This window comes from Cetorhinus maximus, chromosome 11 (assembly GCF_964194155.1).
Source record: "Cetorhinus maximus chromosome 11, sCetMax3.hap1.1, whole genome shotgun sequence".
NCBI classification, from domain to species: domain Eukaryota; kingdom Metazoa; phylum Chordata; class Chondrichthyes; order Lamniformes; family Cetorhinidae; genus Cetorhinus; species Cetorhinus maximus.
In genome coordinates, this window is record NC_135889.1 from 8,029,663 (window position 1) to 8,055,047 (window position 25,385).

Sequence of the window (25,385 nt, forward strand, 5' to 3'; positions counted from 1 at the left end):
TGAATTCAAAACTAAATCGATTGAAGAGGAATTAGGGCGGGGTCAGTGGGGGGTGGGGGTGGTGGAGTAAGCTGGTTCTCATCCTGAAGCCATGTTAACATTTAAAATAGAAACCCTTAGGATTGTTAAACAACCATTTAGTATCACCAAAAACAATAGGATGAATCTTACCTAATTTACAATCCAGCTTATATTTTCCTTTCAAAGATGAGGCATTATTATTGGGAACCATGCTGACAATCTGAATAAATCAACTCAAACAATTTTACCACTACACTTTCCCAATTTGACTTGGCATCCTTGTCAACTTAAGGAACTCAAAGCTTATAATTTGTGTATTGTGCATTGCATGTGGAGTCTGTACATATCGGTGCTCAGAAGTGTTTGGTGTGTATGTGCATTTAAACTAAGTCTAGATTAATTAGAACAGAATTACCTGGAAAAACTCAGCAGGTTTGGCAGCATCGGTGGAGAAGAAAAGAGTCGACGTTTCGAGTCCTTAAACTTAAACTCCCTCCCCTCATCCCCACCCCGTTTCTTCCCCCTCCCTTTTGTTTTTTTCAATAATTTATATAGATTTTTCTTTTCCCACCTATTTCCATTATTTTTAAATCTACAACTAATACCTTGTCAGTCTTTCCACCCCACCCCCACTAGAGCTGTACCTTGAGTGTCCTGCCATCCATTCTTAATTAGCACATTTTCTTAGACAATATCACCACCTTCAACACCTCTTTGATCCTTTTGTCTGTGACATCTTTTGATTATCTGCTCCTATCACTGCTTGCTTGTCCCTACAACCACCCCCCCCCACCCCTCAACTTCTCCCCCCACCTTAAACCAGCTTATATTTCACCCCTCTCCTAACTATACTCAGTTCTGTTGAAGGGTCGTTAAGACTCGAAACGTCGACTCTTTTCTTCTCCATCAATGCTGCCAGACCTGCTGAGTTTTTCCAGGTAATTCTGTTTTTGTTTTGGATTTCCAGCATCCGCAGTAGTTTTTTGTTTTTATCTAGATTAATTAGGGGATTTAGGAGTTACATTAGAAATTTGTAGACATATGTATCTGCTTAAAACTATTTATTTTATTAAAATATGTTTAATTTAGTTTTGTTAAAAAACCACAGGCTTGCTGGATTTATTACTACTGAATTCAAGACACCTCCGAATAAAAATACAAATTGCAAAACAGTTGTGGCAGCTGTTTCAAGTTTCTCTCCGGGATTTGAGCAGCTCGGCATTTATCATCCACTGTGCTGTAACACTTCTCTTTGTAGTTACTGTTAATATGAGGTTTCCTGGTTTGGATTGATTCTTACCTGACACTATTGTTGGCAGGGAGACAGGCAACAATTTCCTGCAGTGTTGAAGTATCAGCCAAATCTTGAAAATAAAAAATATATATTTTAAAATCCAGTAGCAGGTGAAGTGCTAGAAATTGTGCATTTAAACTCGTCCATTTGACAATGTGACCATTTAACCCCTTAACAGAAAGAAGCAGACAAGTCTGTGATGGTAACCATCATTCTAACTGAAGGGTAGTTAGTACTCTTGTTACTTTGCACATTGAAAAGCATTCTATGAAGAAAAGAATTCTTATTTATATGGTACTACTGCCATACTAAAATTTTTCAGCACACTATACCGGTAACAATTCAGCACCGCTAACAAATCATTGGTGTCAAAACACCTTCGAGATGCTCTATTCATTTCACTTTATATCATTACAGCCTAATTTTTAACATTTTAAACATTACTTTGGAAATGTAGGTACCTCATTCTTATAATAAAATTAGGCCACTATCCTTATCCCAGTCAGCAGATGCAAAGCAAAGTTTCTACACAAAGGTATCTAGCTCCCTTCCCATGGTACTGCAGTAGCAGCAAAACCTTCATAGTTTCCGTTCATATCACAAACTACACGAGGTAATATAGCAGCAAACAAGCAATGGATGATACATGCACTAAGAATCAGTAAGAGCCACAATGCATTTGACACAGCTTTGAGTTGCCAAGTGCTTTTGGAATGACATTAGCTAATGCGTAGGGCTATGCCAGAAAATGTAAAATCAATATATAGTTGTAGTATCAGTTCCATGGTGGTTTTCATTTTAAATGAAAATGGCTTGCAAGGGACTTGAACAAGCTATTCAATGATAAATTGGGTGAGCCGAATAATATTACATCATTGCACCCTTTCAAACTTTACAGGCAGTGTGCTCCAAGGAATAGCAAAAATGCAGAAAATCTATCCAAAAAGTCAAGCAATTTCACCTCAAGTTCCAAAATAGATTTCACACTTAGTCTGAAAAATGCTTCCAAGTACAAAAAGACAACTTTTTTCTTTCTGGCATACAAAGATACTAATATCTTTTGAAGCTAATAATTGATGGAAATTGAAGTCCCTCGCCCTGATAGATTCTGCATCCTCACTACCTTTAGTGCTTCCTCCAGATGGTGCTCAACATGAAGGAGTACTGATTCATCAGCCGAGGAAGTGTTTTCTTGTTCATATTTGATCTGTAGCCATGAAGTTTCATGGAGTCCTGATTCAATGTTGAGAATTCCCAGGGCCACTCCCACCTGTCCGCATACCATTGTGCCCACACCTCTGGTGAGTCTGCCCTGCCAGTGAGATAGGATGTACTCAGGGCTGGCAAAGGAGCTGAGATATTGGCTTATGGTATGATTCTGTAACTTTGTCAGGCTGATCCTTGATTAGTTTATGGAACAACTCTAACTTGAAATGAGACTACAATGCTTGTGACCCACGAAATGTATTATACTCAGGCTGTAATAGATAAATACAATGTTATTAAGGGAATCAAGGTCTCATATTGCCTGTGAACGTGAGATTGCATGCCTGACAGTCCCCGGCATGAGTTGTATTCATTTCACTGCAAATATTTTAGTGCAATTTATAAGGGCAGAACACAAGGCATAAGGGCAGAACACAAGGCATAGTGGTAATGTCACTGGACTAGCAATCTAGAGGTCCAGGTTAATGCTCTGGGGATACAGGTGGAATTTAAATTCAAATAATAAATCTGGAATTAAAAGTTGGTCTCAGTAATGTATTGTTGTAAAAACACATCTAGTTCACTAATGCCCTTTAGGGAAGGAAATCTGCCATCCTTACCTGGTCTACATGTGACCCATAGTAATATGGATGACAATTAACTGCCCTCTGAAATGGCCTGGCAAAACACTGTTGTCGTATCAAATCATTACAGATAAGTCAATGAAGGAATAAAACCAGACGAACTACCCAGTATTGAACTGGGCACTGGAACGACAATGGCAAAGCCTGCCCTGTCAAACCTGCTAAGTTCTCCTTACTTCCTTCACCAGGCTGGTGTCAAAATTGGGAGAGCTGTCCTACAGGCTAGTCAGCAACAGTCACACTCATGAATCATTCCTTACAGACAATGTCTCAGACACACCATCCCTAAGTATGCCCTGTCCCATCAGGTCAGACCCACCAGAGGTGGAAGCACAGTGGTACACAGCCAGGAGGGAGTTGGCTGGGAGTCCTCAACATTGACTCCAGACCCTATGAAGTCTCGTGGCATCAGGTCAAACATGGGCAAGGAAGCCTCCTGCTACCACCCCTGCCCTCGGCTGTTGAAGCAGTATTGTGTGTTGAACACCACTTGGAGGAAGCACTGAGGGTGGCAAGGGTACAGAATGCACTCTGAATAGGGGACTTCAATGTCCATCACCAAAAGTGGCTCAATAGCACCACTACTGACCAAGCTGGTCGAGGCCTAAAGGACATAACTGCTAGACAGGGTCTACAGCAAGTGGTGAGGGAACCAAGAGGGAAAAACATACTTGACCTTATCCTCACCAATCTACCATTCGCAGATGCATCTGTCCATGACAGCATTGGTACAAATGACCACCACACAGTTCTTGTGGAGACGAAGTCCCAGCTTCACATTGAGGATACCCTCCATCGTGTGCAGCACCACCATGTGCTAAATGGGATAGATTTAGAATAGATCTAGCAACTCAAAACTGGGCATCCATGAGGTGCTGTGGGCCATCAGCAGCAGAACTGTACTCAACAACAATCTGTAAACTCAAGGTACAACATATCCCCCACTCTATCATTACCATGGAGCCAAGGGATCGACTCTGGTTTAATGAGTGGAGAGCCTTGCAGGAGCAGTACCAAGCACACCTAAAAATGAAGTGTCAGCCTTGTAAATCTGCAACAGAGGACCACTTGCATTCCAAACACAAGCAGCAGCACTTAAGACAGGAGCTTAAGTGATCCCACAACCAACGGATCAGATCTAAGCTCTGCAGTCCTGCCACATCCTGTTGTCAATGGTGATGGACAATTAAGCAACTAACAAATATCCCCAACCTCAATGATGGGGGGAGCCCAGCACATGGGTGCAAAAGACAAGGCTGAAGCATTTGCAACCAGCTTCAGTCAGAAGTGCAGAGTTGATAATTCAATTCTGCCTCCTCCTGAGGTCCCCATCATCACATATGCCAATCTTGAGCCAATTTGATTCACTCCACTCAATATCAAGAAATAGCTGAGGACACTGGATACTGCAAAGGCTATGGACCCTGACAACTTTCCAGCAATTCAGGTTGAGTATCCCTTATCTGAAACCCTTGGGGCTGATTGCATTTCGATATTCAGATATTTTTGGTTTTCGGATGTGATATAGCCAAGGGCTCAGAGTGTGTCAATGCATTTTGCTGGGAGGCCTTCTTAAATAGTTCTTCCAGCTTCATCTTCCTCATCAACATTGGTTTTTGTTTCATAAGTTTGTCTTTTATTTAGTATTATTTTGGCTTAGGTCAGACTTCCCACGCAAAAGGTCTTTGAGGTTCGTGTTGGTTCACGTTAGGGTCTGTTCAAAAAAAGATTCATTTTTCAATGTTCGGATAAAGGATATTTGACTGTAGTGCTGAAGAATTGTGCTCCACAACTAGCCACACCACAAATGAATCTGTTCCAGTACAGCTACAACGCCAGCATCTACTCAATTGTTGAAAATTATGCCTTGTCCACAAAAATATGGTCAAATCCAACCCAGCCTACTCTCGATCATCGAAGTGATGGAAGGTGTCATCAATAGTGCTATCAAGCAGAAATTTCTCGACAATAACTTGTTGACTAATGCTCAGTTTGGGTTCTGCCAGGGCCACTTAGCTCCTGACCTCATTACAGCCTTGGTCCAAACATGAACAAAAGAATTGAGCTCCAGAGGTGAGGCGAGAGTGACTGCCCTTGACATCAAGGCAGCATTTGACCGAGTGTGGCATCAAGGAGCCCTAGCAAAACTGCAGGGAATCAAGGAAAACCTAGCACAAAGGGAGATGGTTGTGGTTGTTGGAAGTCAACATCTCAGTCCCTAGGCACCACTTCGGGAGTTCCTTAGGGTAGTGTCCTCACTGCAAACATCTTCAGCTGCTTCAATGACCTATTTTCCATTATAAGGTCAGGAGTGGGAATGTTCGCTGATGTTTGCACAACGTTCAGCATCATTTGCGGCTCATTAGATACTGAAGCTGTCCATGTCCAAATGCAGCAAGGCCTGGAGAACATTCAGGCTTGGGCTGATAAGTGGCAAGTAATATTTGCACCATCCAAGTGTTGGGCAATGACCATGTCCAACAAGAGGGAATCTGATCATCTCCCCCAACATTCAATGGCATTCCCATCCCCGAATCCCATACTAACAACATCCTGGGGGTTACCAGAGACCAGAAACTGAACTGGGCCAGCCATATAAATACTGTGGCTACAAGAGGTCAGAGGCTGGCAATCCTGTAGCGAGTAACTCACCTCCTGACTCCCTAAAGCCTGTCCACCCTCTACAAGGCACAAGTCAGGAGGGTGATGGAATACTCACCACTGGCCTGGATGAGTGCAGCTCCAACAACACTCGAGAAACTTGACACCATCCAGGACAAAGCAGCCCGCTTGATTGGCTTCCACAAACATTCACCTCCTCCACCATTGATGCACAGTTGCAGCAGTGTGTACCATCTACAAGATGCACTGCGGGAATTCACCAAGGCTCCTCCGACAACACCTTCCAAACCTGTGACCTCTACCATCTAGAAGTACAAGGGCAGCGGATGCATGGGAGTACCACGAGCTGCAAGTTCTCCTACAAGCCACACACCATCCTTAATTGGAACTATCCCTCTGCTCATTCACTATCACGGGTCAAAATCCTGGAACTCCCTCCCTAACAGCACGGTGGATGTACCTACACCACATGGACTGCAGCTGTTCAAAGTGGCAGCTCACCACCACCTTAAGGACAATTAGGGATGGGCAATAAATGCTGGCCCAGCTGGTGATGCCCACATCCCATGAGAAGAATTTTTAAACACTTGGGATTTTCCTTATAATGGTATATTGAGACCAAAATAATACATACACAGGCAACAACAGTTCAGGGATATATCAGGGGATTCTAAGTAATAGTTAATGTAGCTAGTTTCTTGTTCCCCTGGTGCACAATGTTGTGGTAGACTTTCAGTTTTCAAATTCAAAACTAAACATTAATTTATAGGGAAAATGTACACGATCACTATTCATTTACATTATCCTGATTTTTACCGCATTGCTATTTAAACAATACTTGCATTCCTTGCTGAAGTTAGACATCTTGGCTGGAAAATCAAACAACATTTTTCATGACAACAAAGTTTCAAGTAGTACTTGCTCCCATGTATTATGCGGTAAAGGACTGAAGAGGAAGGCAGGATGGGAGTTTGTGTGCCGAATATCTATTTTGTTACGATCCCTGTAGAGACTGATAACTTTTAACAAAATACAAATCCCCATGACACCAAGAGAAAGAAAACTGCCTGGGTAAGATTTCACTTTCTAAAACTTTTCTGTAACAAGCCAACTAAAAATCAAAATAATTCAAACATTAGTTAACAGGCAAAGGGTATTTCAAGCAAAGGTAAATTTCACTAACTAGTTGATACAAAGATATATCTCACATAGCTACAAACACTTGCATTACTTCCTGCAAAAATGTGGGACCACCTTTGGAATCTCATGTCTTTACAACTCAGCCTCCATTTTGCAGGATTTCTCACCCCACTTCCAATCATTTCAGGTGTTGCAATCACTAGCAGCCATATTCCATCCAAAGTCCCCAAACAAGGTGGACCTCTACAAACCCTCTCTCACTTGGGTCATGACAGTCGTGATGGCACAGAATCTCCACAGACTCCTTTCTCAGCTCCCTTATATCATCTGGTGGGCTCTGCCTGCACAGACAGCAGCAAAGGGTCTTGTTCAAACCACAATCCCTTGATATTTCTGCCTTCTACTCTGTTCTTTCCAACTGTATAAGACACAGTAACATGGTCTCTGCTCTATTCATAAAGACCGGTTTCAGCATCAGGATCCGTTTGAAGACTGCCAAACACAAAACTGTTTGATCTATAGAGAGCTTTGCTTATTTCCTCATTACATGAATTCTGTGTTCTGGAGTGAACAGAAAACACTGGCTGACCCAAATCCTACTACAATTAGCTTTCTATTTACTCTTTGCCCACCACAGGATCTTTCTTGGAACCTAATGTCATCATAATCAAGAAACCAATTAATCCTTTTTCAGAATGCTCCCCAGCCCACTTTGGTCTTCAAGGGACATAACACAAAAATAAAATTAAGCTTCCCAGAGCACATGGGTGATCACAAGTTAAAGAATGAAGACAACCCTACAAGACAGGAAACCAATAGGGACTTAGCAGTGCAATCAGGATGAGAAGGGAAACTCTTGACGTACTCTAGCTGCTGCGCCCACTAGGTCACCTAAGGGGTTCTTCCTCTTTGCCCTGGCTGATATTTATCCCTCAATCAACATCACTAAAACAGATCATTTGGTAATTATCACATTGCTGTTTGTGGGAGCTGGCTCCGTGTAAATTTGGCTACTGTTCCCTATGTACAACAGTGACGACACTTCAAAAGCATTTCAACATTTCCTGAGGTCATGACAGGTGCATATAATGCAAGTGTTTTTTTAAACTCAATAATAGTCTTCCAGTCTTCTAATAGCTTCCAATTTGCACCTGTTTGAGATTTACCAAGCAGCTGTGGACCAAATTGAAGTACCTCAATTGAGATCTATTTCAGAAAAACTGCAAAGTTGTAACAGCAAAGGATAAATACTACATCAATTTATCTGCCATTTGTTTGATCCATAGGCAACAGTATCTATGATTTATTTAAAACCTTATATTTATGTAGAGCCTATCTCAGCCACTGGACATCTCAAAGCACTTTACAGCCAATGGAGTATTTCTGAAGCAAGGTCACTGTTGTACTGTAGGAAACACAGCAGCCAAATTTGTGCATAGCAAGCTCCTACAAGCAGCCATATGATAATGGCCACATCATCAGTTTTTGTAACGTTGATTGAAGGATACATATTGGCCTGCTCCTCCAAAGTAGTCCCAAGACTTTTTATGTCCAAGAGAACAGACAGAGCCTCAGTTTAATGTCTCATGGAAAAGACGGCTCCTCCGATTGCGTTCCTGAGGGAGTGTTGCACTATGAAGTTTTTGTGCTCAAGTCCTGGACTGGGACTTGAACCCACGATCATCTGACTTGAGGAGAGTGTGTTACTGACTGAGCCACAGCTGACACCTAGGGGCCATTACATGGTGTATAGAAAGCATGGGCAACAAAGAATCTGCTACAACTGATTTAACAGAGGACCGAAGTATGGAATAAATGGTGGTTTATTGGAGATGGAATTAAGAGATCATCTTTGGAAAAAAAACCGTGGACAGTGGACAGCCTCTAACCATGGCATTTTAGAAAGGGCTGAATGACTGCTGCTGCCCAAACCAGCTAACCTAGTAAAAGCACAATGATCATAAAAGGGGGATACATAAGAAACAAAATTAAGTTCCAAAGAAATTGAAGGAGTAGTGATGTTGATTTAATTCCTTTAAGGAAGAAATGAGATCATACTAAATATAACTGGATAACCATGGAAATGCATAACAGATGTTACATGACCATAGAGAAGGGGTATAGGTGAAGACGTTCCAAGCGTGGAGGAATGCCACAGCTCAAAGGGCTGAGGCTTCTGGTGCAATGTCATAGGACATGACTAAACATTACTTCTGCAGGTGTTCTCTATATAATTGTCCCAGGTTGCCCTCTACACGGTGCAAGGTGAATGGGGAAGGATTTGAAGAGAATTCAAAACATTTCGAAAAGGTAAATTTTATTATTTCATACACACTCAAAATGGAATCTGCCTGCCCCTGTCAAATGTACTGTCAATGACAAGAGAAAAACTCAGGGTGAATAACGGATTGTGCTGGCTAGGTGCTCATCTCACTATTTGATTCATCTCTCAACAATGTACTTTCCCATAGTTCCCTGTAGATGCATCATTTATTAAGTTATTAAACATGTCGGTTTAGTATAGTCTTAAACAGCACAGCAGCAGTGACACATACGAATAGTGAATGTGCAATCAAGCAATCCATGCGAATTTTAATGCTGCCCTGAAGGCAGTTTGTTCAAAGGGTTCTAAAAAGGGTTAACCCATCACATCAACAGTGTTCAACAAAAGGGGGGTGGGGGAGTCAGATTCTTCAGATATCTATGCTCACATTAAACAAGCACTAGTCTATTTTTGAAGTTTGCATCTTTACTAAAGATGATGTTCTTGCACACAGCCCCACAGGCAGAGCAAATGAATTCATCTCTAGCCTATTGGGAACAAAAAAATACTAGAGGGCATACCATGCTTTTAAACTCAAGAAATATTGTGCTTTTAAAAAGCAGTCTGTGCAAAATCATTAATTGGCAAATTTCCCATTCATTACTACTTAAAGGTCTCTGGTAGAAAATATTTGGCTAGGCACTAATGGACTTCTTCAAATCACTCAGATCTAATTAAAATATATACATTAAGGACAAATCTTTTGGGTTGCACTGCTGCTGGTGTAGCCATAATCTGTCTGAAGTGAAAAGAATTAAACAATGAGCCATCATTTCTATTTAAATCTGTATATATCTGGGTTTTGCAGCAACTCAAATCTATAGAACTGCTTTTTGCACTGTGGCTCAAACACTGAAGGGGCCTAAAGTAGAAAAATGAAGACCTTACTGGAATGCCAGATTTACCTTATAATTATAATTTCTGTTTATAACATGCACGTGGTCTTTCTTTGCACATGTACCCATAAATTCCATTAGGCTTTAATGTGTTATGTACACTGTTAATAGGTCATTTGCGTTCTGTTTATCTCATGATACTTGTGCCAATATTTGCAGGAAAATTAATCCAGTTGCAACACAGCAGGCTTAATGGTCCATCAGGGACTGCGTTTACAACGTACCAATTGCTTACCTCATGGACCAGTCAGATGACACTGTAAAAAACCAGAGAACTGATGGCGTAACTCAGGTTGAGGCTTGGCACTGGAAGATAAATGCTTTGCAACTTCTGAAAACTTTGATTTTAATTTTTAAAAAATGCGACATACTGTAGATTCCAGTGTCTGCAGATCGTCTTTTCCAAGTGTCCCAAAGAGGTACAAAAAGTTCTCAGAATTTTGGGGACAAGGACCTGCATGCCCTATGAGAGATCAGGCATTGACGAGACGAGTGGCAGAAGCTCCTCACGAGCTTTGCTAGGTGGCACAAAGGAACGTAGCTAACATGCTGAGTAGTAGCAACCTTTGAATAACTATGGCCCTCACCCCACTGCTGCAGGAAACACGGTATATTTAATGACATCAGATATCTACAGAACAGTGTCTGTTGTGTATTGAATGCAGGTCCTCAAAGCTCCCTGGCTGATGTTTCAGGCTTCCAGTGCCTGGTTGGAAGGAAGAGAATAGCAGGCCATTCCCACTTTCAAGGCCATTGTAGACTATAGCATCAGTCTTCATGGTGCACTCTGCATTGGAGGGCAATGGTTTACTTGGTGTATTGTAAATAGTAAAAGAACATGGACATGCCCAGTAGATAGCCCACTGCAGTGTTTTCGTCATCTTAATGTGTGGAAACAGGTGGGAGAGGGGTGTCCCAAAAATAACTGCCTTCAGCTAAAACTAGCAAGAAATGAATTCTAAAAATTAGATCCAAAACAGTAACTCTTTCTCTCTCCAAAGATGCTGCAAGACCAGCTGAGTATTTCCAGAATTTTGTGTTTTTATTCCAATGTACAGAGGTCAGACTCCACATCTTCAATGGTCTCTTTGTTGATCTCCCAAACAGTCAGGCCATAAATCATGTCAATATGGAGGCCTCTCAAAATTATTTTTCAGTTGTAGTGCCAGTGATGCAAAAACAGACATAAATGCAACAAATTGACAATTGCTGTTTACTGCAATGAGCAAGGGTATTGGTGGAGCAGTGCAAACACCTACTATTCCTTGAACTTTTACTTTAAGGGACCACATTAATGCATCTTTACCATGGTGCATGTTTCCAGCAAACTACAGACCCACTGTTTCACACCTGTCCACTGCTTATTTTAAAAACGGCCTTTCTTTAATTTTCTTGAACTGGAAATACCCATTGGACGTTCATCTTACTGCAGTTTTGTCATGTTCTTTAGTTTACTAAATATCAGAAAAGGCTGTTTAAGTGCTTGCCCATCCCACATGGCTGCTACTGTCGTGTTTTACATTATTTGAGCAATAATGTGCACCTCAGACCACTCTCATAAGTGAGCCATCATTCATGCAAAAGCAAGGGTGACCTGATATGCAAAATATCTGGTAATGTAGCATTACCCAGGGATTGAACAGTTATAGTAATTAGTTCATTTAGAGATACTTCACATTCGCCTAGTTTCCAGCTAACAAACACCATTAGATTATAACCCAAGTTACACAAAGTACCAACAATTAGAAGTAAAAAGACAGTAGCAGCAAGTCTAGAAACAGATTTTATTGGACATCCTTACAATAAATCAGTTAACTTTTTCTGTTCAAGTAAACCTAAACCAGTGTTCATAATACAACCAGTACATGAGATTTCACCTTCCATCAAAAAAATCACCAGTCTTGATCTTGATGGATTCTAAACTGAAGGGCTGGGCCACGTGCTTTGGGAGTTCAATGTGGTTTACAGGAAATCAAAAGGCTACTTCCGCAATGGAAGAAACTCATTAAATTCACATGATGATTTCCTGATGCTCACCTAGATGATCATAAATCCATTTCAAAGTGCAACCAAGTTTTTATTCTTAACATTGTTTTTCTCTGGAAAACAAATGGGTTAATGGTTTCTATGGGATTAGCAATCAAAATTTACTTGCATACAAAAATGCAATATCTCAAGTTTCTCTATATGCTAATTTCTAGCCACCAATAGGAATGTGGTTTCTAATAGAAGCTAAACATGCACTGAAATAAATTTGAAGTAACCAGTCGAATTTCAAACTGATGAAAATTCAAAGACTTATAATTTGAAATGCAGATCAGCCTATCCATCGCAGTGCTCATGAGACCCTTAGTCTATTCAGGAGGTTCAAGGCTACATTAAAAATCCCCAAGTAATATCTGAAGAACAAGGAGTTCCCTGGTCAACACTACCCCCTCAATTGCCACCAATAAAAAGTGTTAAGCTGGCTCTTGATATCACTGCTAATGAAAGGTCTGGTTGTGCACAGGATGCTTTCTATACTATATTCCAGTTGTTTCTGGACGACAAGCAATGATATTTTAGAACAATGGGCTACTTGCATTCAGTTTATATTCACTAAATTTTCAGGATTCACTTGTATCATTAAGTTCCACTTGCTTTTTAAAAAAAAAATACCTTAGCATACCAGGTTGCCCTCCTTTAAAATATTTCAATACAAGTCCTGTTTCAATTAGCGACCCATGAATTTAATGATCAGAAAAATGATCCAGCCACCTAAGAAGCCATTTTAGTTCCAAGCCCAAGAATTTAACTCACTTTACAATTGCTGAAGCTTCTTGCAATAGACAAGGGATAATTCCACACAAAAAATAAATCACCAAATCACTTAAAGCCAAGGGGTTCATATCTTCCTGAAACAGTTTTCCTAAACCACAAGAGGGCACACCAAACATTTCTCAATCTGAACAGGCTATATATTTCAAATATACAAAAAAAGGAAAACAAAACATTTATTCACATCTATTAACACACAGATTATGTAGATTTCATATCTTTTAAGATGAACACAGGGCAAGTTGTGTGCCCACTCACCAGACAGGAATTAACTGGCAAGGAGGGCAACTTATGGTTGTGACTGAACGCTCAGGATATCATGTGTCTTGCATTCCCAATACAGTCTAGAGGTAGAGCCGTGAAATGTACATCTTCACTATTACCCGTGTAAACAGTACAAAACAAAAACTTAGTTTCAATAAGGGTAGGAAATTACCAATTTTGACAATGGTGTACAACTGGTTTATTTTAATCTTACACAGGGTTTCACTATAGCATTAATCTAAACTGAACAGTTGCATCCAACTTTGGGTTAACTGAAAAGAAATTAAAATAACAGATATATCACAATGGAAGTCACAAAGAATTGACCCCTACTAAGAACTAATTGTTTACCAGTAATCTCCTGAAGCAAAGAAATACAAAGTTTTCATAAAGTCTTCTGAACATTTGCCAGGATTTTGTGGTCGGCGGCAAACAGACAGCAACCAACTGCTTATTATGTGAACACTTGACCACTAAGATTCTATGGGTGTTTTCACTGGTACTTGTTACAATTAGCAAGTCATTTCAGTGCAATGTCTGCTACAGGGGATCTGGGATCAGAGCGAATAGCGCAAGCAAACATGTATCATTTTAACCAATCAGATTGAAGGATCCTTACTGAGGCCCAGTCTGGACCAGGAAGTCAGTTTAAATAGTTAACTCAGTACAAAATTATGTACTGAAAGCAAAATAAAGGGAAAGAGTGCTGAAATTGAGTGAGATAAAAGACAAAGCAATAGTTCTAATCCTATATGTTAAGTTTCAGTGCCAAAGGAGTCACCTGGCTCTAATTCTTAAACATTTCTTTACTGTGGAATGCACAAGACCCAACTTTTTCTGGCAATTTGATTGTGTATCAATCACAAGTACAGCAACTTAATGTCATGTATTTCAAAGTAGAGTCTCTTGGCAAGATACCAGTGTAATGCAGCTTCTAGAAGAGAACAATCCCTACAACTTCTAGTTTCCAATTTAATTGCAAGTTGCTGCTCACTTTGCATTTTAACTCCACTGAGCCTTATTTATAATGCAAAATCCAGGCCATTATTCTGTTCAGATTCCAACTACTTTCCTTACTGTATGTTGCCCCATTCAAATTCCTTACACTATATAGTTTGAGCATGTAGCCAAGCTATGCAAGTTAGGTTACAGAAATTGCCCTTTGTCCTACAAAACACAGCTTGTGAATTCAGAGGAAACTTAATCAGCACTGATCATTTGCAATTGGGTAAAGATTTTATCTTTACATCCAACATTTTGAAATCTCAAAAGAATGATGATCACCATTGATCTGATTAGGATTATCTTCCCTACAGTGTGGCGTCAGTTGGCACAGGTACAAATAGTGCAGATTAGGGTCAAGAGAGATTCAATGCTCAATCTTTTCTTTCACTGAGTTATTCCATAACATCTAGCCAAGTGCATCATCAGGCTGTAATACAAAAAAGGGATTCAGAAAAGCGATTGAACTGTTGAGATACAACTTGAACAGTTGGTGCAGTATTCAGAAATGGAAGACTGAATTATAGGCTATACCTGTTCCCAACTGCTGCTATATATGCATGAAAACGAAGCAATTGTATATTTTATAACAATTTCCTTGATTTCAACCGACTGACCAGTGGAAAATCTCTCTACATTTTGAAACTGTTTGACAGGAAGAATGAATGGCAACAATTACCATTGCTGGTCACTGTCGGCACATGATATATTATTCAGCTACATTTCCCTGGCTGCCTTATCAACTGCAAATTCTCAAATCATACCACAAAGGAACAATCATGCAAACGTAAGCAGAAATACAAAACTATTTCACAAACTAATGCATGGAATGTGGTAAATTTACACTGAGTGATCTTAACTGTAGAATTTATGTTATGGATTATCCAATAATACTGCAATCATGCTATCTGCATCTTTTAATTTCACTTCAGCTATCCATATAGACAACTTGAAGGATATTGCAGTATTTCTCAAAGCTTCTGCACTCCTAAAACTAACAGTCAATTTGAGACAACTCCTCACCACAGTCGCTTTTGACACTTAACAAGTAGCTTCTGCAAAAATAGAACAGTTGACAATGGTTTCAGGTATACCATCTATCTAACTGCCTTGTTTAACTGTGTGGAGGGGCCTGGTGTGTGCTGAGCATGCTTCTACATAGCTGCATAGTACTTTGACACAGTGACAAACTGTTTCTTAATTATCTGTTTTTCTCTTATTTAACTGTGTCCAGCACTCCTCCAGTCAGGCCAGATTCAGGTGAGCTACAGGTTGATTTAGCTTCAATCACATGAATTTTACGGCTGCATTTTGATCATGTTACGCTTTTAATAAATGTCAAATTGAAACCTAATAAACTAATTTGACAAGAAATGTTCTTTAATCTAGATTATGCTCGGATCAGCAGTTCTATGAAAGGCAGATAAAAATATCCACCAAGTCTATCATTGATCATCATTAATCGAACAGTTCAGCCTAAACACAGAAGTACTTGAAGAAAAGTGAACACAGGGTACTTTAATCTTTCCTTTTTGTACTACAAAAGTTTAAATTCAACAGATATTGCTGCAAATTAAGCAATTTTAGCACTAACCTGGGTAGGCTTAAGTAGGGTCTGTCGCCTTGTTAGGATGTTCTTGTGATATTATAAACAGTATCCAAAAGCAGCTTAACTCTGGACAGTAAGGGATGTTACTTTAGAGTAACCCTGAGGGCTGACTGACCGCTAGTTTCCACATGACAGACTGGGAATGAGGATTTCCACCCCTTAACAAGCCTTTCCGGGTTGGATTGCTTTTTACTGGCCCTGAGGCCACTCTGAACTCATCTTCCCCCACATGGTTTTCAGTGGAACTGTTGAGACATGCAGGCTAATCCCCCATGATTGGCATCTAAGCAGCCTAGGAGGAAAAGTACACCATACTACAATTATCTAGGTCATCTGTTCAAATTAAGATTTTTTAAAAAAGCATTAGAGATGCATTCAGCATAATTTTCTTTCTATGTAAAACGCAAAAATTCATTCCCCGCACACTTCCGCTTTAACTATAGCATATTTTACACAAGGGATTAGATTTCAACACAAAAAGATAAAGCCCTTGAAGCTCAGCATGGGGTTGGCTAAATTTAGCGTGCTGAGCATTCAAAAAAATCAAATCATTTGGAAGCATTTCAGGCTGAAATCAGAAATTCAACACAATGAGTAAATGGGAAATGATTTACACTTTGAATTCTGCACTTGAATTACGTATATAATTTTCTGGATTTTACTGCTTGTTCAGCTCCTGTAACCACTGTAATCACAAGCTTCCTGGCTGCAGCAAAATATCCAGTGCCTTTCTGGAATTATTTGAAAAACACTGCACAATTACTAGGTGGATTTGAGTACAATTAATTGCCTATGGTGTACCTAAGGCAGTGTTTACCAAATACCAGTCGGATCTATCGGTATGGATTAAACATATCATTCACTAATTGCTCACAATTGCTTTATTGTTCAATGAGTGGTTAATATGGAAGCATTTATAATTAATGTAAAAAAGATGAAATATTAACATTTCAGCAGTAGACAAACTTAATGTGTTTCATATTTTCAGGAATATTTATTTTGCAGCCCTCACAAAAATGCACTTTTATATTATGAAAGCATGAGGCAGGAACTCTCAGGACTGTGAATTTAAACATGCCAAAACAGTGCTTGCAGGGTTGTTCATGGCACTCTCACAGAACCTCTATGCTATAGTAGAACCCAACTCTCACCAAGTAATTTTGTGGAAATATATCAAAATAGTCTAAAATTTATGAGTGCTTCCCAACCTACCCACATGCACAGGTATGAGGTGATTCTCTTTCCTCCCCCCACCTCCAAACACTGATGTTTCAGCAGGAGACCCCACTCAATTCTTTCCCCACCCCCTCACCGTCAAAGCAACATATTGCCAAGTGAGCATTCTCCATAAATTTAAATCTTTGCTCATCAGGCAGCATATTTTCTATACACATGTCCAGTAGGGGGAGATCCGCCAGAGTTGAAAGAAGTTTAAGTACCACTTAGTGCTGATTTACAATGCAGCTGCCAGTTAGCATTCCCACATGGATAGCGAGCCAAAAACATTCCATTGTGGCTTCTACATCAGAGGTATTTTATTGTGCTTTTTTTATAATGAAAATGCTCAATAAATGCTGTTCACTTCATTCACATGGGCACCTGACACTACTGATGCCAGGGGTTCCGCCAGGGCCACTCAGCTCCTGACCTCATTACAGCTTTGGTTCAAACATGGACAAAAGAGCTGAATTCCCGAGGTGAGGTAAGAGTGACCACCCTTGACATCTAGGCAGCATTTGACTGATTGTGGCATCAAGGAGGCCTAGGAAAACTGGGGTCAATGGGAATCAGCTGGGTGGGGTGGTGGAGGTGGAGAAAGAGAGTCTCTCCATTTGTTGGAGTCATACCTAGCACGAAGGAAAATGGTTGTGGGAGGTCAGTCATCTCAGTTCCAGGGCATCACTACAGGAGTCCTCGGCTCAACCATCTTCAGCTGCTGCATCAATGACCTTCCTTCCATCATAAGGTCAGAAGTAGAGATGTTCGCTGATGATTGCACAATGTTCAGCACCATCTGTGACTCCTCAGATACTGAAGCAGTCCATGTCCAAATGCAGCAAGACCTGGACAATATCCAGGCCTGGGCTGACAGGTGACAAGTAATATTTACACTACACAAGTACCAGGCAACGACCATCTCCAACAAGAGAGAATCTAATCATCACCACTTGAGGTTCAATGGCATTCCCATCGTGGATTCCCCTAGCACCAACATCCTAGGGGTTACCATTGACCAGAAACTGAACTAGCCACATAAATACTGTGGCGAGTAACTCACCTCCCGACTCCGCAAAGCCTGTCCACCATCTACAAGGTACAGGTCAGGAGTGTGATGGGATACTCTCCACTTGCCTGGATGAGTGCAGCTCCAACAACACTCAAGAAGTTTAAATTCACAGGACAAAGCAGCCTACTTGAATGGCCAACATCCACAAATATTCACTCCCTCCATCACCAACACACAGTAGCAGCAGTGTGTACCCATCTACACAAGGTACTGCAGGAGTTCACCAAGGCTCTATGGGCAGAACCATCCAAACCAATGACCACTACCATCTAGAAGGACAAGGGCACAGGCACATCAACAACTGGAAGTTGCAATATTCTCGAGGGCAACTAGGGATGGGCAATAAATGCTGACCCAGCCAGCAAAGCCCACATCCCATGAATAAATAAAACCTAAAGGTGACTTTCATTGAAAATTATGTTGATCTGTTTGAATGGCTATGTTGAAAAACCACACCAGAAATAATCTCAACTAGCCATTTCTGCATTGAACATTTCATCTTAATCCTTCTAATTAAAATTATTCTATTTTCTGACCACATCACAATTGAATGGAACAGTCTATCTCCATCATTAGTAAACTACTGTAAAATTATCTATTCAATATGATATACCTATATTTACTCTCATGAAGGTGTTGGATCAACTGGTATTAAATACTAATACTGCAGCATTTGTTTCCTGCTCAGCAGTTAGTTAGAATCATAGAATAGGTACAGCACAGGAGGGGGGCATTTGTCCTGTCATGTCTGTACCAGCTCTCTGCAAGAGCAATTCACCTCATGCCATTCTCCTCTCTTTTCCCAGTAGCCCTGCAAATGTTTCCTCTTCAGATAATGATCCAATTCCCTTTTGAAAGCCATGATTGAATCTGCCTCCAGGTAGTGCATTCCAGATCCTAGCCATGTACTACATAAAAAGCTTTTCCTTATATAGCTGCAGCTTATTTTGTCAATCACCTTAACTCAGTGTCCTCCGGTTCCTCATCCTTCCACAAAGGAGTTTTTCTGCCTACTCTGTCCAGGCCCATCATGATTTTGAATATCTCGAACAAATCTCTTCTCATTCTTCTCTTCTCTAAGGAGAACTGCCCCAGCTTCTCCAACCCATCTACGTAACTAAAGTTCCTCATCCCTGGAACCATTCTCGGGGAACTTTTCTGCACTCCCTCTAATGCCTTAAGTGTGGTACTCTGAACCAGACAATACTCCAGTTGAGGCCAAGCCAGTCATTTATACACGTTTAGCATAACTTCCTCGCTGTTACACTCTCTGCCACTATTTATAAAGCCCAGGTCCTGTATGCTTTATTAATTGCTCTCTTAACCTGCCCTGCAGTCTTCAATGATTTGTGTACATATCCCCCCAGGTCCCTCTGCTCCTGCAACTCTTGAGTATTACGCCTTTTATTTTACATTGCCTCTCCCCATTATTCATGACAAAAATCATTTTACACTTCTCTGCATTAAATTTCATCTGCCATTTGTCCATCAATTCCACCAACTATGTTCTTTTGAAGTTTAGCACTATCCTCCTCACAGTTCGCAATACTTACAAGTTTTGCGTCATCCACAACTTTTGAAATTGCGCCCTGTATACCAAAGTTTAGATCACTAAAGTAAATCAGGAAGAGGAGTCCTTATACTGACTCCTGGGGAACCCCACTATAACCTTCCTCCACAGTGAAACAACTATTCACCACTGCTGTCTCCTGTCATTCAGGGGTTAAGGAGGGGTATATTCGCATTGGAAGTTCAGAGAAGGTTCACTAGGTGACTCCTGGGATGAAGGAGTTTGTCTACTGAGGAAAGGTTCATCAGGTTGGGCCTACAATCATTGGAGTTTTAAAAAAATGAGAGGTGATTGTATTGCAACACAAGGCTCTGAAGGGAATTGACAGGGTAGGTGAGGGGATGTTTCCTTGTGGGGGAATCTAAAAGTAGGGGGTGTTATGACTCCTCGTGGGGAATCTAAAAGTAGGGGGTGTTATGATCGCAGCTACGAGAATACTGGACAAGTCTGATACTTGTTAGCAACTGGCTTGATAGACCATAATCATTAAAAGAATGTGATGCATCAGAGAACCAAGGGTAAGGAAATAAGTGGCAGGGCTCCAAAGTTACATCGAAATACCAAAAGAATCTTTCCTATACAAACTTGAACAAAACAAACAAGCAATATTGGCTAAATGGGAACTCTGAGCAAATAAAGTAATGATTCTAAACAATATGAGCTTCTATCTTAAACTCAGTCCGACAGACTTAGCCCAGCTTAACCTTTTTACTGTGGCTTTCACTCTAATAAGCTTTTACTCAGTCTGGGAGGCAGTCCCTTTCTCTCTGGGACTGGCTGCACAGGTCACAGCTTTGGTCTACAGTATATTCCTACCAATATAATCTCTGGTCCAAATATAGGCATCGCTGACGGTCACACGCCATGACCCACCAGGCACACGTAGACACTCCCTTGTCTTCTATTTCGTAGCTGGATTTCTCTCAAATGGGACCTACCCAATTGTCTAGAACTCCCTCCTTTCCTCTCTAACCATACAGAACTGAGTTCTCTGGTTAAACACACTGGATGCCTGCAGCCTCCAGGTCAGCTTCTCTTACACTTTTCTCTAAAAGAAAAACCCAAATCCCACCAGTTTTCCTTTTAGAGCATAGATCCACCCTCAGCAATTTTCTCCATAGCAACCTCAGGGCTTTCTTGCTTCTTGGAGCCCTGCCGCTTATTTCCTTACCCTTGGTTTTCTGATGCATCACATCCTCTCAGCTGGCTCAAAAGTTCAAGCACGGTTTATAAACACACAGGCATACTAAACCAAACCGCAAGTACACAACCCCAACTCACCTTAAAACTGAAACCAAAACTCTAAATCCCTAGCCCTTAATATAGCCCAAAATAGAGACAGTTATAACAGGGGCACAGTTTCAAAATAAGGGGTCTCCCATTTAAGATGATGATGAGGAGGCATTTATGTCAGAGGGGCATTAGTCTTTAGAATTCTCTTCCCCATGGAGGCTGGATCAATGAATATGTCCAAGGTTGAGCTAGACAGATTTTTTGATCTACAAGGGAGTCAAGGGTTATGGGACAGTCAGGAAAGTGGAGTTAAGGTCACAATCAGATCAGCCATGATCTTACTGAGTACTGGAGCAGTCTCAGGGGGCCAAATAGCCTACTCCTGTTACTATTTATGATCGTATGGCACAAGTCCATTCCCAATATAACAGTATATGATCAATGCCATGAATTTTGATAAGAAATCTATTCCACAACATATTTAGTATAAGAGTTAGCACAACATTGAAAAATCTTCAGTACAGAACCCTATTGCAATAAAAATGCCAGCTTTGTGTGCAGAATTACAGGTTAAACTGTCTTAGAATTAAGTTTGCCGAGAAAATCAATCTGCATGGATAGAAGGTGCAAATTCATCAACCCAAGGACAAAAGACTCATCGCCAAAAAAAGAATTGCAGCAATAATGCATAGTCAACTTGAGTGTACCATACAAGCTCCCCTTTTTATGCTAAGCTACAATAGCTAGACACCTCTTGCATAAATATATTCCACTGGCAACAACTTTTACTTACAGAACACCTTTAATGTAGTAAACCGTTTCAAGACACTTAACAGGAGCATTAGCAAAATTTGACACCAACCCATACAAGAAGAGTCAAACGTAGGTTTTAAGGAGTGTCTCAAAAAGGAAGAATGAGGCAGGAAGGAGAGGTGCACTCGGGAATGGAATCCCAGAGCTCAGGGCCTTGGCAGCTGAAGGCATAGCCGCCAATGGTGAAGTGATCAAAACTGGAAGTGCTCAAGAGGCCAGAATTGGAGGAGCGCAGATAACTTGAGGGGGCTTGTCGTGCTCAGGGAAATTAGAAATAGGGAGTGTAGGACAGTGGAGGAATTCACTGAATTTTACAGTTGTTGCTTAAGTGAGAGCCAATAAACCACAGAAGTCTCGTGACATATAACTCTTAGTAGCAATGTTATGCTCCAATTCATAGTGGCCTCAAGTAACTACTTAACTATTAAACTGTATTGAAATACTTAAGCAGTGTGACAACTGGTCACAATTTATGAAAAGCTATCTGTTCTCCCTTGTCACTTCCCTGCACTTTGCAATAACTGAGGGAGGAGGCAAATGACCTCTTCCCAGGTCACTTAATGCTGTTCAAGGATTGAGCAGATAATCTTGGTTCACATTTCAGCACTGTGCTGAGGGAGTGTTCCATTGAAGGTGCAGTCTATCAGATGAGATGTAAAACCTAAAGTGTAATCTACCTGTTCGGGTACTGCAAAAGTACCCCATGTTCAAAAAAAGAGTGCTGTGCAACAAAAGTCCTCCCTTAACCACCAAGAAAAGCTGATTGGACATCTCATTTGCTGTACCTGGGACTCCGCTGTGCGTAACAAGCTGCCACATTTGTCTAAATAGCTATTGGCACTTAATGGAATAGTGTAGCAGGCCTGTGAAGGTAAAATATAAATGCGAGTTGTTTCACTCCTTACATTTCTCCAGAACTGGATACAGAGATTCACAGGTGAATGGTGGGGAATTATACCTAATATTAATGTTCCTTCCTTACAGGAGGCTGGGCTTGTGCACAACTCACCACACTAAAATAACTGGATGATAATTCATCATTTAGGGAAGCTTAAGTACAAGCATATCCTATGTGGTATAACTCTTTGCAACATCAAAATGCTGTCATCAAATTTGCTATATCATTATATTATTTTTGTTTCAAAGTAACTAAAAATATAAAGTATCCCTCAAGACCCATCGGATATCACCTAGTAAATATGTAAAAGAACATCAGATCTTCAGAAGAACACGGACCTTTCTGCGATGGATTTTTAGGTTAACAGCGTTTACTTAGGAAAATTCAGCAGCTAGAAAGTACAAATGAGTGGAAAGTCTACAGAAGCAGTGACAAGTTTTGATAATGAATGTATTTATATTGGCAGAATGGCTGTTAGCCAGTGAAATGAAGGGAGTGTTCTGGGAAAGATTGCAATGCTGTGTGAACAGAAATGAGTTAGAAAACACTTGCTCAGATTACACTATCACATAGCCCAATTTATTCTCACCTGAGCTGGGTTCAGCAGGTGGGTGAAATATTTATAGGTGTTGCCTTTCCGATTACACAATATATTACCCAACAAGTCACAATTAGACAAACCTTCACCAAAGGCAAACAAACGCTCACATTTTCCTATTCATGCTGTGTTGTAGAGGCAATTCACACGCAGCCCAAATTGCCAAAGAGGTGCAAATCACAAAATGGATAAAATCACTTTTTCCGGATGATGGCACTGCACAGACAAAGCGAAGTTAAAAACGCAGGATAATAATATCTGAAAAAGATAAGCATAAAACTTTTCCCATAAAAGGACTCAACTCTTCAATGTATCATTTGTAATGGAAACCAAAAGAGTCAAGTGACAATGTGTTAATATAAAGCTGCCTTTGTTATTTACAATTTTAGTTTACTACTTCATATTAAAACAGTTGACAATTGGTCAACACACCAATAAGGGAGCCGAAGACTGCAATGTGAGAAATAACAGGAAACAGAAGGTTCAGCAAATATTTCAAAAGCCATGGCATCAAAGGCTCCCTAGCAGGCGTATCTTCAAGGCTTCTTTTTAAAAGATTTGTTCCCTAATTACTTAGTATTGTGCTACTGAGATGTACACAACAGCAAGATCCTTCATTCAAAACCATAATGTCTGCTGGGTCAGTTATTCCAAGCAAGGGTAACACAGGGCCACTATAATGGCTGTTTATCGCAACACCATTATTCCCAGCTGGAATGGAGATGTTTGGGTAATTTCTTCGTCAATCATGCTAGTAGTCCCACCCTACCCCCCCACCCCCAACACTCATTATTGATACCACTGTGTCAAACAGACATTCCACATTATAATGGCTTTGAGCCCCAAGGGAAATAAGACTGAGGTTCCTGTTCCTGATTACTACCCAATGATTATTGCTTTCAAGGGCATCCATGATGTTGAATAAGCGCAGTATCAGGCTTAACTGCAACACTGTGAAGGCTCACAGACACAAAAAAAAACTAACTTGGACAAAGTACCAGAGGGCTGCAGGCAATCAAAATGACAGCCTTAAGCAAAGCAGGGAGTAGAAATTGGAAGCAAAATTTCATCTAAGGTTTAAACCTTTACAAACTATAACACCTTAATTCTACAGTCCATTCAAGTTAATTTGCAAATTAAACAGATGCAATTTTTGAAACTTCTTTCATCCTTAAAATTGTAAAACAAAAATTGAAGAATAAACAGGGCCGGGATTAATTTGGATAGCTCTTTCAAAGATCTGACAGGCATGATGGTCCTAACGTCCTCCTCCTAACCTGTATAATTCTAAAATTGTTCCCAAAGTTGGAATTCAGATTAGAGACTTGATATGTTCGCACCCATTCAGGTGCTTTTAAACCTGCCTTGCTGCCCACCAGTTTGAGAAAGAATTTTAAGATTCTCCCCCCCAACTATTTTCAAATCTAGCTGAGGAAATTTCTGCCAAAGGCAGAGAAACTTAAATGTCAGTGCAGGTCGACATTAGAATCTGCTCCAAATTAGAAAGTGCTACTAATTTCACTAGAGTCTAAACCTGACAGCTCTTCCACACAGTTTGTTATCTCATGTTGAGCAATTGTAGAAGCATGTTAATTTACAAAAAAAGCAATTTGCAGTGTTTGACATATGGCTCATTTGCTCACAACAGCTTAATCAAGCAGAAAGCTATGAGGTAATCATGGCTGTTCATTTTTACAGTACAGCAATGTGGAGAGTATCGCAACAGCATTGCAAGGTTTGATATTTTTATATGTATAAACAAACACTCAGCTTATCCTTTCTTTGTCCTGAACCTAGAGCCTCCTAAATATTTTTAGCTCAACCACCCCACAATTCCTGCCATATCTTCAGTCTTGGTCAGCATTGAGTGAAGCACTTTAGGGCATCCTGTGGTCATGAAAGGCGCAATATAAATTGAAGTCTTTTTTCTCCATGTAGAGGTCCCTTGCCACATCAAAAAATGTCTGACTACTCTGAACACTATGTAAACTACATTCACTCCACAAGGGGATAAAATTTCCTTGTAAGCATAATGTTTGCTAGATGCTGCTCTTATTTTCGTGGAATTGCTCATTGTTGCATTTGTATAGCAAATTTCCAGGAGTTTCCATTTATTACTTTTAGTTAGCTTTATCCAGAGGGATTCAG

At 40.4% G+C, this 25,385-nt stretch overlaps 1 protein-coding gene across 47 annotated transcripts in view; it reads right to left on the reverse strand.

Moving 5' to 3' along the window:
• Positions 1-25,385, reverse strand: part of LOC144686370 (poly(rC)-binding protein 3) — a 169,721-nt gene that overhangs the window by 85,072 nt on the left and 59,264 nt on the right. For 43 of the 47 annotated variants that reach the window (XR_013577918.1, XR_013577917.1, XR_013577919.1 and 40 more), the window contains exon 2: positions 1,322-1,385. The exons of the other annotated variants lie outside the window; for them this stretch is intronic. The gene's annotated coding sequence lies outside the window, so the exon portion shown is untranslated. The remainder of the gene's footprint in view (positions 1-1,321; positions 1,386-25,385) is intronic. 47 annotated transcript variants of the gene reach the window in all.